This window comes from Poromitra crassiceps (genome assembly GCF_964638095.1).
Source record: "Poromitra crassiceps genome assembly, chromosome: 7".
Lineage (NCBI taxonomy): Eukaryota > Metazoa > Chordata > Actinopteri > Beryciformes > Melamphaidae > Poromitra > Poromitra crassiceps.
In genome coordinates, this window is record NC_139628.1 from 44,523,674 (window position 1) to 44,539,911 (window position 16,238).

At 44.2% G+C, this 16,238-nt stretch overlaps 1 protein-coding gene across 1 annotated transcript in view; it reads right to left on the reverse strand.

Moving 5' to 3' along the window:
* nrxn2b (neurexin 2b) overlaps positions 1 to 16,238 on the reverse strand; it is a gene marked incomplete at both ends in the record, with an annotated part of 582,739 nt that overhangs the window by 485,047 nt on the left and 81,454 nt on the right. The window lies entirely within an intron of this gene.

Here is a 16,238-nt window from a genome sequence, read left to right on the forward strand (position 1 = left end):
CCCCTCTAACCCTGATGCGTGCTGAACACACCCATACCCCCCTAACTCTGATGCGTGCTGAACACACCCATACCCCTCTAACCCTGATGCGTGCTGAACACACCGATACCCCCCTAACTCTGATGCGTGCTGAACACACCCATACCCCCCTAACTCTGATGCATGCTGAACACACCCATACCCCCCTAACTCTGATGCGTGCTGAACACACCCATACCTCCCTAACCCTGATGCATGCTGAACACACCCATACCCCCCTAACTCTGATGCATGCTGAACACACCCATACCCCCCTAACTCAACCTGAGACCACACAACAATAACTGATACACACACCTAAACCATCGTATTGCCAACCATACTCGCACATGCAGCCATTCCCTCCCATGATGTAGTGGTGAATGAAAAGGTGGGTAAACTATCATAAGATATACAAACACTAATATGCATTTTAATATGCCGTTTTGCTACAGTGTTTAATGTTTTTAGGTTGTCAGCCGTGAATACATTTAAAGTATGAATGATTATGCCATTCCTTTGGCTGGTAACATCAGAAATGTGTAGAAATGAATGGCATCCTAAAAGCTATAACACAAGAATACATCTTGTGGACTTCAAATTGTACTTTAAATACATTTTGCTCAGCATTTCTTCTTTCGAAAACCTTATTTGTCACTGACCCATAAGCAAAACTCAATCACGCATTGAGAAAAGCATTAATTTATATTACTTCATATCCATTAAAGACCCCTGTCTCCATCTAACATCCATCATTTTGATTTACTATGATGTGTAGCATGAATTTACATAATAAAGATTTATGTCTCTTCTACAAAAAATAAAATAAAAAAAAAGTGTGGGTAAACTGACGTCGGGTGCATTTCTCCTCCAATACGCCCCCGGCCTCCACCCAAAACAAACGCACCGTCACACTCCATCACACCCTCGTACACGCTCTGCCCGCTGCGAGGGCAGCCGTTGGTGAGATTTTTGGACAGCAGTCGCGCCGACCCCGGCGCCCCTGCGTACGATGCCCTTTCCTCATGCCTGCCTGCGCGCTTTGTCGGCCGGCTGATGTCACGGAGCCTCTCCCTGGCTGCCAGGCCCTGGCTGCCAGGGACCAGATGGAGCGGTTCAGCATGGCGTCACACCAGCCGACACCATGCCCGCATCACACATGGGCCCGCGCACACCGCGCACACAGCCATTACTGTATGCCCATATGGGACTCATGTGGGCACAGATCACATTGGACTGGCTCATAGCCATATGGGACTCATGTGGGCACAGATCACATTGGACTGGCTCATAGAGGCCATTTACACCTGGCATTAACATGCCTTTTCTGCCATCAGATTGCAATCTGATTGTGCTTGACCACATTAGCCTGATTTCATTTACACCTGGCGTTAACATGCGTTTTTCCTTATCCAGATAACATCCAGATAACTTATTAACACCCAAAATGGTTGGCCTCTCAATCCGCATACAGTTGCTGTATCCAGATTGAGAGGACACATTGCATTTACACTTGTGTTCAATGTGTACACAATGCATCCCTGGTGGTTTTGCCGATCAGATTGCAATCCTTCTTCAATGTGTCTTGGGGGCATTTACACCTGGCATTTCAAGTGGTCAAGCACAGTCTGATTGCAATCTGATGGCAGAAAATGCATGTTAATGCCAGATGTAAATGGCCTCATAGCTATGTGACTCATGTGGGCACAGGTCACATTGGGCAGGCTCATAGAGTGAGATGAATGGGCTGCTCTTCCCACAAATGAGTATAAATAGATGGAAACACTGGTGCATGTTTGGGCACATCACACACACACACGCACACACGCACGCACATACAGACAGACAGACAGACAGACAGACAGACAGACAGACAGACAGACAGACAGACACACACACACACACACACACACTCACAAGGTGAAAATAACACCAGCCCCGATGTTGCAGCTGGTAGTTAAATGTGACTCCTGGTTTAAATAGTAGACATTGGAAAGGCTGTAACCATGACTGGGGATCGAACACGGCTCTCCGGTGTGAAAGACAAGTGTTTACGCCCACCATCCACCCCAACTACAACACCCTTATTGACTACCAGGCTCTTTTCAATAGCAGACTCTATGACGTGTATAACGTTCATATTAACCTATCTAGAAACTTATTTTAAGTTGATTTATTTTGGTTCAGAAATGCTGGTAATATCCGTGGATTGCACACACTCATTCATACACTCTCTGGCTGTTTTCAACACTCTTGTATGTAAGTACGGTACAATGGTGAATGAATTGTTTGCTACTTGTCTATGTCCCTAGGCAGGCTATTTTTAATTATTTCAGGTACTCCATGTGCTTGTTATTATTATTATTATTATTTTGGTACTTGTCTTTGGTACTTGGTACTTTTGGTACTTGTCTATGTCCGTAGGTACTGCAGGCTATTCTAATTATTTCAGCATTTTAATGTGCAGGGTTGCAGTTGTTTTGTCTATAACTTTTTATGTGACGGTTTTGGTCTCTGTAGCTAATTTCACGGTTCATAACAACTGTACGGGGGGGGGGGGGGGCTTTATATATATATATATATATATATATATATATATATATATATATATATATATATATATATATAACTCACCCGTTATAGTATCTAGCTGGAAAAAGAAGTGATTGCATATAGAGGAGAATGGAAAAATGACCCTACTTCTCACTTGATGTATGACCTCACTAAACACTTTGCTAATGAGTTTATGGTTTCAATTGCTTCAAGTCAAATAATAAAATAGACGATAAAGCAGAATATGCTTTGGGGCTTGATTGACAGGTCGCTTGGGGGGGGATGGCGAAGGTCAAAATGCCAAACTCAAGGCTTCAAAACCACAGTCCACAGACCAATGCCTGATGTCACGGAGCCTATACCATTTATGGTGCTTGCTCACTCTCTCTCTCTCTCTCTCTCTCTCTCACACACACACACACACAACACAACCCATCCTATCTATCAAACAGTAGTCACACACACACACACACACACACACACACACACACACACACACACACACACAATCTCCTCTATCCATCAGACAGTAATCAAGGACTCATGCACCAGTGCACAATCACACGTCCCCACACACACACACACACTCCCTCAGTGCACGAGATTGCAGTAATGGATGCATACCCTCACCACAAGCACCAGCTCTCACTCACACACGTACAACTGACACACACACACACACACACACACACACACACACACACACACACACACACACACACACACACACACACACACACACACACACACACACACACACACACACACACACACACACACACACACACACCCTCCCCCCCTCTGTCCTGTGCAGACGGTGATGATGGCCTGTGTTAGCAGGTTAATGGCTGTTTGCTCCTCTCCACCTTCACACTTGATTACTCCAGTCAACCGGGTGACTTCATTACAAATGCAAATGGCAGAGCGAGGACGTGGTCACGTGCAAAGCGCCGCGTGCAGCATCGTTTTGCATCGCCGGTGAAATGCAAACAAGATTTCGGAGACGCCTGTCAGCACGCGAGGCACCCTGGGTGTTCTTTGTGATATCTGTCTGGTTGGACTTCCAACACAAGCTTGGGAACAGAGGCGATATGTGCTGAGATGTATCCAACAAGTGCCGGTGGCAGTTGTTGGAGAATGTTTGATTGGTGTGCCATGGGCTTAACACAGACAAACAAGGATTGAACATGTGGAATCTGACCAAACATCTCCAGACAAGGACAGCCAGCCATGGCACACCACACCAAACAAACATCTCTGTTTGTTGTAGACTGTTTGATTGGTGTGCCATGGACTTACAACAAACAAAGGCACATGACAAAAGCAATTTGAATGGTTTGGCAGTTGTGTATGTAATGTCTGTGTGTATATCAGTGATGACATCATCAGTGATGTCTTGAATCCCTCTAGGTACAGTAGTAATACTGGTAGCAATTTAGAGCTGCATTTCACTGCATAAGACACACATGGGCAAAATACGGCATGCGGCCCGCCGGCGCCCCCTGTGTGGCCCACGATGGAATTGCAACTTTTTTTTTTTACAATGCACCTGAACGCAACATGCAAGATACAGTACCCGTGGAATAAGTTTCCAAATGTTCATGTCATTCTGGCCAATACTCCACTTCTGTTATAGCATTTCAGTCTGGAATATGGAATATCTTTCAATAATCGTTATGACTAAAAGGCTAAAAGTAATCTCATGTGTAAGAAATGACTGTTCTACATTGAAGTAAACATTTAAATAATTAACTTGTTGGTTTTGGATTTATTTAGCTTCAAGAGTGCATTTTTGTTCTTGTGGGACCCTCAACACAGGCTTCGAGAATCCCGGGCCACTTACTGATACTTATGCTTAAATTAACCCACTTAACTACACTGATGAAGGCCTAGGGCCGAAACTTGTTTGTGCTGTACCTACCCCGGACTGAGGTAAATTAAATTATAAAAAAGGACATCTCGTGTGCTGGCTTGTTCTGCGTTTTGACTTTGTGCTTGTGCCTTGCACCGGACCTTTCTGTTTGACTCTCCGAGTGTGCTCGTTTTTCCACTTTTTTAAATTAACCCACTCATATTCTGGTTTATTTCAAGAAAAACATTTCGGCTAGTGGAAATTCTAATTGGCTGGTAACTTTTAAAATCTTGCAGCCATATTGGCAGGTGGTCAAAAAAGTTAATTTCAAGCCCTGCAGGGAGAGCAGGTGGTGACATAGGAGTGAGTGAGAAAAGGATCAAATATTGGTGGCTAAGACTGAATAATGACATCACAACTGTTAATTAAAAATGAGTTATTCCTCTAAACCTGGCTTCAAATGCACCAATTTTTTTGCGCTGGCGTCGTTCGGCCCTCAGCAAAATCTGGTAACGAGGATTTTTTTTGGGGGCCCTCTCTATCATCAAAGTTGCCCATCCATGGGTTACAGCATGACAATATTTGTTCGGCCCCCGGCAAGAATCGGGGTTTCTCATGTGGCCCCCCATGAAAAATAGTTGCCCACCCCTGGCATAGGACCATCTAATTTCTATTCTGAAAGTGAGGTAATGTTATGCTCCATGTCTCACTGGGGGGAACAAGTCGTTTTAATTCAAATATATTGCATTCTGCATCTAATGTGTATCTGATATTCACTGCCTTCTGCATCTAATATGTATCTGATATTCACTGTGCCTTGGTAAAACTACAGTTCTAGAATTAGGAATACATAAAAAAAGGTGCAAATACACAATGATATGTGGATGTTCATTTTACCAAATGCAGTTTCTACTCGACATTCTGCAATACAGGGCAATGTGATGTAATGTAATGCACGACATTACTGAGTTATGCTTCAGCAGTTTCAAAATGACTTCACTGAAATTACAATGTTTTACACTGGAAAGAGTTTCCTAATAGATTTGCTCATGCCCACAGTGACAAAACTACTCCCCCAGTCAGCCCACGCACGATCCACCATTAACTTGAGCCGTTTCTTATATAGCCTATTTGGCTGAAATTGAATTTTTTTTGAAGTAGGGCTATGCAAATAATACCTTATTCAGGCACCCAGGGGCGCCATTTCATGATTCATGACCAGTAACTGCGTTAACTGTCCTCATTGACTTTCAGATTGGGAAGTGCCTTGTTTAAAAATGAGGGAATATACAGGAATAGCGTAGTGTTGTATTGCGTCACTTGCTACTTTGCATTTGGTTTCTTTGGGATTTCTGTAATTGAATGTTATTTGCTGTTGCCATTTACTGAGTTGTTTTTTATGTTTATTTTGTGTATTTAACCATTTGTTTTCTAATATGTTTTTATTGTGATGTTGGAATAAAATAAAATTAAAATTGTTGCAAAAAAAAGAAGAATGAGGAATACCGTAGTGTAGTGTAAGTGTTTTTGTGCACGTGTGCATGTCCCTCAACTCCGCTCCCGTAACTATTGTGCAGGCAAGAATGCAGCAGCATACATGGGAATCAAATGACGTCCTGCCTCTCTCAGCGTACCAGCGTCTGAACAAATAAGAATGGTGGTGAACGGAAAGAGACGTGACTCTTTTTGATCGCGTTTGAATTGTGCCACGGGAGAACACATGTACATTTTGTCAATTTAAGAGATAACTATGCATGTCAAGAAAGTCGCAGTTTGTCCTGAAACTGAAACGTAAGGTTTACTTTTGTCAATCGACTACATCTCTCGTGTCGCACACTATACAGTGTGTCACACCATCAACAACATGGACTGGCGGGAGAGACGTCACTTATGCGACTGGTTGTGCGTAGTCTTTCTGATCTATAACTTATAGTGCCACAGTTTGACCACAAACTGCGAATTTCTTGACTTGCAAAGTTATCGTTTACATTGACAAACATGATGTGTGTAGTCCCGTGGCACAATTCAAACGGGATGAAAAAGAGTCTCTCTCCGTTCACCACATATGGCACTGGTACGCTGGGAGAGTCAATAAGTGACATGCACTTTGGCTCCCTACACGGTCGTAAGAGTGTGGTTTGTGGAGAAGGCTGGGGATTCTTTGATGCAGTCATGTGACCCATATGGACTTGTCATTTTCATTCTACATAACCCGATAAGACAGCAGACGTGAATATGGTTTTCCATGAGAGACAGGCTTGTCTTTGCTCTTCAGAGTTATCAGGATCAGACCTCCTTTGACGATAATGCCATTTGGCTGCTATCTTAACATATCATATTTTCTATCTCCAAAGGGCCGCGGGCCTATCGCCGCAGATCTAATGAAAAGCTACGTGTGTGCCGTCTAAATGGCAGCTGCCTGCTAACAGCCAGCGTGTGGAGATGGAGACGCCAGCAGATAGCACTGATAAAAACACAAGGAGATCCTCTCCTCTCTCCATCTACGTCTCTCCTCTTCACCCCCCTACACACACACACACACACACACACACACACACACACACACACACAGAGTCTGCCACACAGCTCTCCACCCTCCCGCTAACTCTCCTTGGCCTGCTCTCTGTGTCTTTATTGTGCCGAGAACAGAGGTGTCTCTTGGGCGGGTTGGGGGGCGGAGCACGGAGGTGTGTGTGTGTGTGTGTGTGTCTTAGAAAGCTACGCTAAGAAAGCTGGCAGTCAGTTAAGGACAGTGTGGTATCCTGATACAACAGCAAAGCAGCGCCCCCAGTGAACATGGCCGCATGGGACAACAGGCGAGAAAGACAGGAAGTATGCAAGTGTGTATGCAGCCTCGTCACCTGAATAAAATGTTGGCAGTTTGCACGGATACATTGGATGTCAACATTTGTGAATAATTCAACATTTCTAGATACGCGTATAACGTTGGTATACAGTGTATACCAACGTTATATACGTTATATACATTATGACGTGTATACTATACACGTAATATGGTTTATTGTTTATTAAAAAATGATCCCCATTAGCTGATGCCTAGACGTCAGCTAGTCTTCCTGGGGTCCAAATAGACTATGGCCACTGTGCTATTGACCTTCACAGCAGCTATTTTGTGTCTCAAAGGCCAAAGCTTTAATGAGGGTTTCCAACGTCCAATCCATTATGGTGTTCCAGTGCTGGGGCCCTCATTAATGTTTTGGTTGCACCTGTGCTTACCCTGCCTTTTAGACACAAAATGGCTGCTGTGAAAAAAGCCCATTAATGAGTGTATGGTCGTGTGGATGGAGGGCGTTAACACTTGTCTTTCACAACGGAGAGCCGTGTTCGATCCCCAGGGTTTCCAAAGTCTACATTTCAAACATACAGTAAGTCTCACATTTCATATTTTTGTTCTTTAATCCTAATCCATAATTCTAACCTTAACCTCGGCAATGTTTTGTCATTTTAAAATGTACGTTGGAAAACGGTTAATTTGAAAAATCGATATGCAACATATTTTTGGTTGACGAGCGTTGAATGTCACGTATCTATGGTTTGTAGAAACGTAAACTGCTTAGAAACTGCTTGGCGACTAGGTTGGTGTGTGTGTGTGTGTGTGTGGGGGGAAGAGGGAAAAGAAGGGAGGGGAGCAGCAAACAGATTGTGACCCCCAGCCATGGTTATCTACGCCCGCCGCTGACCCCCCCATGCCAATTACAGAGATAAGGCAGGCTCTGTGTGTGTGTGTGTGTGTGTGTGTGTGTGTGTGTCTCTGAAGCTGAATGTGTGTGTGTGTGTGTGTGTGGGGGGGGGGGGGGGCAGCGGCACACACACACACACATTTGTATTCGCTGCCTGCTATCAGGGGGCACACACTTTCTCTCTCCCACTGTTCTCGCCCCTCTGTAGGGGGGTGCCATGGCAGTTTAGCATCTGTGACAAGATAGCCGCTGTCAATATCTCCTTGAATTGCAGATGGCCATCGCAGGAAGACATGTTGGAGTCGGGGAGATGTCGAGACGACGGCGGGTTGATTTAGAGCAGTGGAGATGAACGTTTTTGCACATTTTGGCGCCACCCTCACCAGGATGGTACAGCTTTGCCTGCTCCACTTCCTTCACTTCAAACACACACGACTCCCTTCTTCCCCTTTCATATTGCAGCTGCCATCCTCACATCCTCAACCTGCTGGCTTCACAACCTCCACCGCCTTCTTCCAACACAGGTGCCACAATAAAACGCTGACATTTGACCTGTCTGAAAACCCGGGATATGTTGAATATCAACATATATTTGAAACAAGACGTTGACAAAATGTGTTTCTAAAATGTGGCACTACATCTAAATTTGACATGTTGTTAATGATGTTAATTTGAAAATCACGCTGCCTTTCAAACGTTAAAAGCAAATAATAAAAAAAAACGATGCTTATGTTTAGGCATAAAACTAATTTGATTATGTTTAGGCAAGTAAAATAATGCACTATTTTACGATAATGCACCACTTTACTTTACGATAATGCACCACTTTACGACCCTGGCCCCGCCCACATTTGTTTTAAATCCTGGGTGTCGTGGATTTGATCCCATCGCAAGATGGTCTCTATTGTTTTTCTTACCCAAGCCTAACTCAAAGCATAAGCCTAACTTAACCAAACTAATGGGTCGTAAAGTGGGGGGGGGGGGGGGCAGTGTTGGGCCAGCCCCCTAGCTCAGATCACACCCATTTTCGAACTCGGCCTTCATTTTGAGCTCTACTACACACTTGTAAAGTGTCATGACTGTATCTTGCACAGTTTTGATGCTATTGCAGTGACAAAATCTGTCCACAGGCGGACAGACAGACAGACAGACAGACAGACATATGAACACCTGGAAAAGTACTCAAACCACTTCTGTGGTAGTTCCCGCTACAATACAGTAGGAGTCTCCAGGACCACATTTTGCCATGATGACACACACACACAGACACACACACACACACACACACACACACACACACACACACACACACACACAGAAACACACACACACACACACACACACACACACACACACACACACACACACACACACTCACAAGGTGAAAATAACACCAGCCCCGATGTTGCAGCTGGTAGTTAAATGTGACTCCTGGTTTAAATAGTAGACATTGGAAAGGCTGTAACCATGACTGGGGATCGAACACGGCTCTCCGGTGTGAAAGACAAGTGTTTACGCCCACCATCCACCCCAACCACAACACCCTTATTGACTACCAGGCTCTTTTCAATAGCAGACTCTATGACGTGTATAACGTTCATATTAACCTATCTAGAAACTTATTTTAAGTTGATTTATTTTGGTTCAGAAATGCTGGTAATATCCGTGGATTGCAGAAACGTACAACGCAAGACATTTTATTGTGGTTCTGTGCTGCTTCTTCGGATCTTCTCCCCGCCTTTGTTAATTTCCCTTCCTATCTCCTCCTCGCATCGCGCGTTGGAGAAAAAGGTTGCGGGGGCAGGGCGGGGGGGTGGGGGGGGGGGATTGCTGATTTGTGATTTGAACCGCGTTTCCCAGCATGCTGTGGCAGGAGGGGCGCGGCCCCACGGGATAGCCATCAGGCCTGCTGGGGTGGATGGCTGCAGACAGGCCCGGGCTGCTCCCGCTTCCCTCATTAGACTCTCCGTAATGAGAGCACATGGAAGCTGTCGCCGCGGCAACAGAGAGGCCGAGAGGGAGAGACTGATCATGAAGTGTCCCTGCTCTACACACAGAGGTCCTGTCCTCTGTGCACTCGTGGAGAGCCGAGCGATGTCGACGGCTGTGTTTAGTGTCTCCAGGCAATTCCCGGAGGAAAAGATTGGACGGGAAGCCGGCCACTCCACCGTACGGACATGGGAAAGCTTTTGTACCGATGACGTGGCAAATCGAAAATCACTCCTCGGCTCTCGAGCACGTGATGTTATTGGTCGGGTTATAAAAATGCGAACTTTGCATTCGAAACATCTCTATTTGAGAAGTGATTTCATGTGTGATTGGGTGCGAGTTCCGCTTGTATCTAGTCTTCGCTTGATTTTTGGGCCTATGTGCCCATCGATTGCAACAGGCACTTATCTCAATGTGATTCTGAAGCATCTCCAAACCAACTCCTAACTCCTAAGAGTCGTAGACGAGCACATGCTTCCTCCGCTGCATGTGCAGTCACCAGCCACCTCTTCTCACCTGACAGCGAGGAGTTTCACCGGCAGGGATGTAGTGCATGGGAGGATCATGCTATTCCCCCCCAGGGGAGGACCGAGGACCAGGTGGAATGATTACATCTCCACACTGGCCTGGGGATGCCTTGGCATTCCCCGATCAGAGCTGGCTAATGTGGCCCTGTGTCCCCTGTTGGGTCTGCTACCTCCGCGATCCGAGTCCGGATAAGCGGTTAAGGATGGAGGGTTGAATGGTTTCGCTGGGCTAATTCCCACAGATCTACATATGCATAGGAGATGGATAGGACAGTGTTTGGATGGGAACGCTAAATGTCTGTTACAGTACGCACTACTACAGAGTCCAATTCTGGGCCACAAGAGTTTGAACATGGAGGAAAAGGCCAGTGATCAGTCATTCATTGGTCGTATTAGACCAACAGACAGGAAGACAATCCCCCTGTCCGGTCACGTTCGTGGGCAGATTGTCTCAAGTAAAGACATAGAATCAAGAGAATCAATGAAGGAGAGAGAGAGGACGAAGTAAATAGAGGGAGAAAAACTATCATCTCGTTAGATCCTCTTCATTCGTATAAACGTATAAACGTGATATCGAACATATTTTTGGTTCAGAAACGTGATATTCCATGTATCCGTAGATTGCAGAAACTTGGTCTGTCAGCGGTTGTCAGCTTTGTCTATTTATGTTTCCTCACCGTCTCACTGTCTTTCTCTGCGGGGATTCAACCACGAATAACGGGGCTTTGACAAGGAGAGAGTCGTGGACATTTCTAGGCTGTCGAGCACTGAATCTGCGTAGTTTTATTTAAAAAAAAAGAATAAATGAAATATAAATGAATAAATTAAATAAGACAGAGCTCTCTAAGGTCAGGTTTTTCCCCACAGCGTTTCACGGACCATCACCTTCCCAGCATGTCCTTCAACTGGAGGATTGTGATTTCATTTCTGGGTACTTGGCAATAACGTCCCCTCTGTTCATTTGTGCAATTCTGGGCAGAAAAACCCATTTGCATTCACTGATTTTTTTTATTACTGTTTTGAGTTGCTCTTAGCAACAAAAAAAGATTACACTACGGTAATTTGCATCAATTTTCTTATCTGGGAAGTGCTTTCTTGTCTGGGACTTTGTGTTATCAGGGATGAGATATGCAAAACATCTAACACTCCCATTTACACCTGGTTTTTAAATGTGACCTGTATCCGGATAAGTTATCTGGATAATGGTCACATAAAAAAAAAAAAACAGGTGTTATTTGGGGTGAAAGAGATCATTCTAAACCCAATGTGAGCCAGACTACCTGATGTGGTCAGGAAGATCTGATCACATCCGGATCACGATGCGTTTACACCTTGCATGCGTTTTTCCATATCCAGATAACATCCAGATAACGTATCCGAATACAGGTTACATTTAAAAACCAGGTGTAAATGGGGTGTGAGTAACAGTGACACCTACAGTACCAATTATGTAGCTTGTTTAGGTACAAGGTGTTTGTCATCTCCAGAAGCAATTGGCTGAGGTAATGTTTGCCTGTGCTACATTGCACATCAGCACATGGCTAGTGCATCACTTGGTACAAAATGTTACTCCCTGCATTAAATAATAAATAAATAAATAATAATAATAAATAAATAATAATAATAAATACTGTATCTGTATGAGGAATACATTTCTGCTCCTATGAAAAGCAGCCTGCTCACCAGAATAAAATATCTGCATTGAACATTTCTGTAATGCGCTGATGCATAAAATATCAGCTTTTCTGAACCAAAAATACGTCGCATATCACGTTTCTAGATGATCATTAATTGATTGCATTTATATAGTGCCTTTTTAGATATTAAAAGCACTTCACATATCAGGGGAGGGGGACTCACATCACCCATTAGCGATGTGTAGTAGCACCCGTGGGTGATGCACGTGACGGCAGCCACTTTGCCCCCAGAACGATCACCTCACATCAGCCGGTGGAAAGGTGAGGACTGAATGTATCAATTAAGTAACGAGGGATGGTGAACCCAAACCGTAACCCTAACCTTAACGAAGCACGAGGTGTTATACGTGCCTAAACATAAGCAAAGTTGTTAACGCTTCATTTGCAGTTAATGTTGGAAAGGCGGTGGTGAGCTTTGTTGTTTCAAATTTATGTTGAGATTGTAGGTTTGCAGAAATGTAAAATGCCACGTTTTATTCTGGCAACTGGGTTTGGTCAAAAGGTAGCGTGATAGTGGGATCTGCTAGCCTATGCAGGTGCCCTCCTCTTGCCTCAAGAGCAGCGCCACTGGCCAATGGAGTCAAGCGCCAAAGTATTTGCCATGCATGCCGATTGCTAAATAAAGTTTGTCTAATCCTACCAACTGGCCTCTCCTGATTGAAGTGAGGTCTCCAGACCATAGTTCAAGCAGAAGGCCACTCACGCATAATCCGATCATCCCCTGACGACAGTCAAGTTCTAGCATAACGTGGTCAGTCAAAAGTCCTAGTATGACGTCTGCTATGACGTCAAATATGACGTCAGTTAATCCTCATATATATAGCAAGGGTTCTACGTCACCTCTCTCTCTCTGGCCGATCATAGCAGCAGCAGCTCACGGCAGTCCATCTCCCTTGAAGCCGGCCTCCGAAGCGTTGTTTTGCCCCACCCACCTCCCCATTTGCCCCACCCACCTCCCCAGTCCGCCACCAACGAGTCTTGACTCCTGATCCCCCACGGGGGGGGATCTTCTAGCCTATGCAGGTGCCCTCCTCTTGCCTCAAGAGCAGCGCCACTGGCCAATGGAGTCAGCCTACGACAGTATTGTATGCATAGAGTAAACAGTTACACACACACACACACACACACACACACACACACACACACACACACACACACACACACACACACACACACACACACACACACACACACACATACACACACACAAAAACTCTAACAATTGATCATGCATGCACATACTTGCCCTAGCACATTCCATTTCAGCTGTAGTTAGGAAAATGTGCTGATTGCATATTATTCCTTTGAAGTCTATATAGGCTATATAGGTCATTCCTGTTGAACATTTAATGCATTTGGTTTGTTCCCATTAAAACTGCATAATAAAAAATGTGTGAAAATTAAACGAGGCTGCATCTAATATGGTGGAGACACTGAGTGCACGTTTTCCCCCCTCTAGTCTTTAAAGTAGGCGATGTATTTGTGTATGACAACAGCAACTGTCTGGAAGGTTGCCTATAGCCGACATGTTTACATGTTGTGTCTGCACCACATACACCGCATTTTGATAAACAATCCACGTCACTCAGTGGCAACGGCAATAGAACCCTATGGAGCCCAACTGGCGCGAGGCTTGTGTCTGACTCTAGCCCGGCTAATTCTGTTTACATTTTAGAAACTGCAACATTTCACACAACTGTAACACGACATGCATATATTATACATCAAACTCTTGAGCTAATTCTGCTCTCACTCAGAATGTCAAAATATAAGCGATGTGATGTATAGTTTTTGAGATAGTAACGTTTGTTTGGCACAACTCACACTATTAACTGCCGCGGGGTTCCGCATTTCTGGGTGGCAAATGACGTCATGCTGATTCGTCCTATAGACTCAGAAGAGCAAAAATATCTCTCTGATGTGCTCAGTGGTGCAGTACGAAGTAGCACACAGACAAGACTTCATAATACAGTATGTCAACTATTAAAACTACTGGGAAATTACATCATCTTTCAGGACGCACACATCTAAGGAATTATGTTAATAACATACCCCCCTCTTGTTGGCTCATTGCATCCCATTTGCCCTGCAGTTTTTTGGGGGGATAAAATGAACATTAAATAAAAAAATCCAATCCTCCATTGGAGCATTAAATTGCATTTAAAAAAATTAAATCCCTACCCAAGCATTTCTCAAATCAAACTTCTCCATTCGCTCCAACACATGCCCAAACTTCATGGACTGTAGGGCGACTGACTGCTCCTGCCTGTATAGCCATCTTTGACAGCTATTTGGCTGAGACGGGCCTCAGGATATAAGGGAGGGATGAGAAACTCATTCAAATTCACTATTGTGATTCACACGGAGAACGTAACAGAGCCATCTGCTCGGAGACAAGCAAGGAAGAGCAGGGGGCGCCAGGTAAGGACCCAATTCCATATAAATTGGACTGAACAAACCATCCATTCAAATCTAAAATGGCTGTGACAGCTGGCAACACCTGTCTTCTCCCAACACGTGTACCGTATCCGCAGTGAAAACGCTTACAGGGCTACTTGAACTGCGCTACTTATTTCTGCAGTCGTGACTGGGAAGTAAGGAAAACAAGCCAAAAAGCATGGGGGAGTGTGACATCCTGACAACCTGTGTGGAGACTGAGGAGAGGTGACACCTACACTGTACAGTGACAGAGATATGGTGTGTGTGTGTGTGTGTGTGTGTGTGTGTGTGTGTGTGTGTGTGTGTGTGTGTGTGTGTGTGTGTGTGGGCAAAGTCTCAGTAACAGTCATTTTTCTGCCCACAATGGATCAAATGATGCCTGCATTGGTGAATGTGAGTGTTTGTGGGGGTGCATGAGAAAGAAAACATACTGGCGCTCATATACTGGTAATTATAGTGCTATACTGTAGTCAAGTCACTATATCTCGAGTCTGAGTCGAGTCTCGAGTCCCCAGAGTTTGAGTCCGAGTCCAAGGCCGAGTCACCAAAGGAGAGTCCGATTCCAGTCTCCATTACCCGAGTCAGTTACTGAACATGAGTGTGAATCCCTGCCTGCCCTTGCAGGAAATTGAATGTGACGGTATTAATATCAATATCTTATGCAAATGATATTAGGGACTATTACAGTCCTCGTCTCCATGAATGCTCAAGTCCAAGTCCGTCCGAGTCATCAGTGCTCAAGTCCAAGTCGAGTCACGAGTCCTGAAAATGAGTCCAGGACTCAGACTGGAGTATACAACACTGAGTTCTATAATACTGCTTCATAAAAAGTTAAAAATGAAGAAATGAAACCACTTATCTGGAAAATTACTCAATTAAAGGTTAAGTAGCTCACTGGAGAAATTAACTGAGGTATTTAGCTAAATGGAAATCAATGAGATTTGTGTATGCTCCCCAAACGATTGATTTCCCTATTTTGGTTTGGCCCTGGCAATTAATTTTATACCAAAGTTTTTTGCTCTTTGCCCATGAAGCAAGGATAACACCATTTATGGAAAGTACATGAGAAAAAAAAAATATCCATCTTTATTTTAGTGGATATAAGGGAACATTAGATTAGTTGTACTTGCTTTAAATAAATAATATCTCAATGTCTATGAATAAATCACTGATGATAGTATGTATAGAACTGGTAATGTCACCAGTGATGTCACCGGAGCACTCGATGATGTCACTCGAGCAATTGTGATGTCATCAGTGACATGTCACCAGTGAAGTCACTCGAACAATTACAATCTTATACAACAGTTACACAAATGCGGGTTGCCGCTGCAGAACGCCACCCTATTAGTATAATAATAATTATTAGTAGCAGTATAGTAGTATTATTATATTAATAATAATGATACTACAGTATATACTAAGAATAATATCTTCTTCCATTGTGATATCATCAATGACA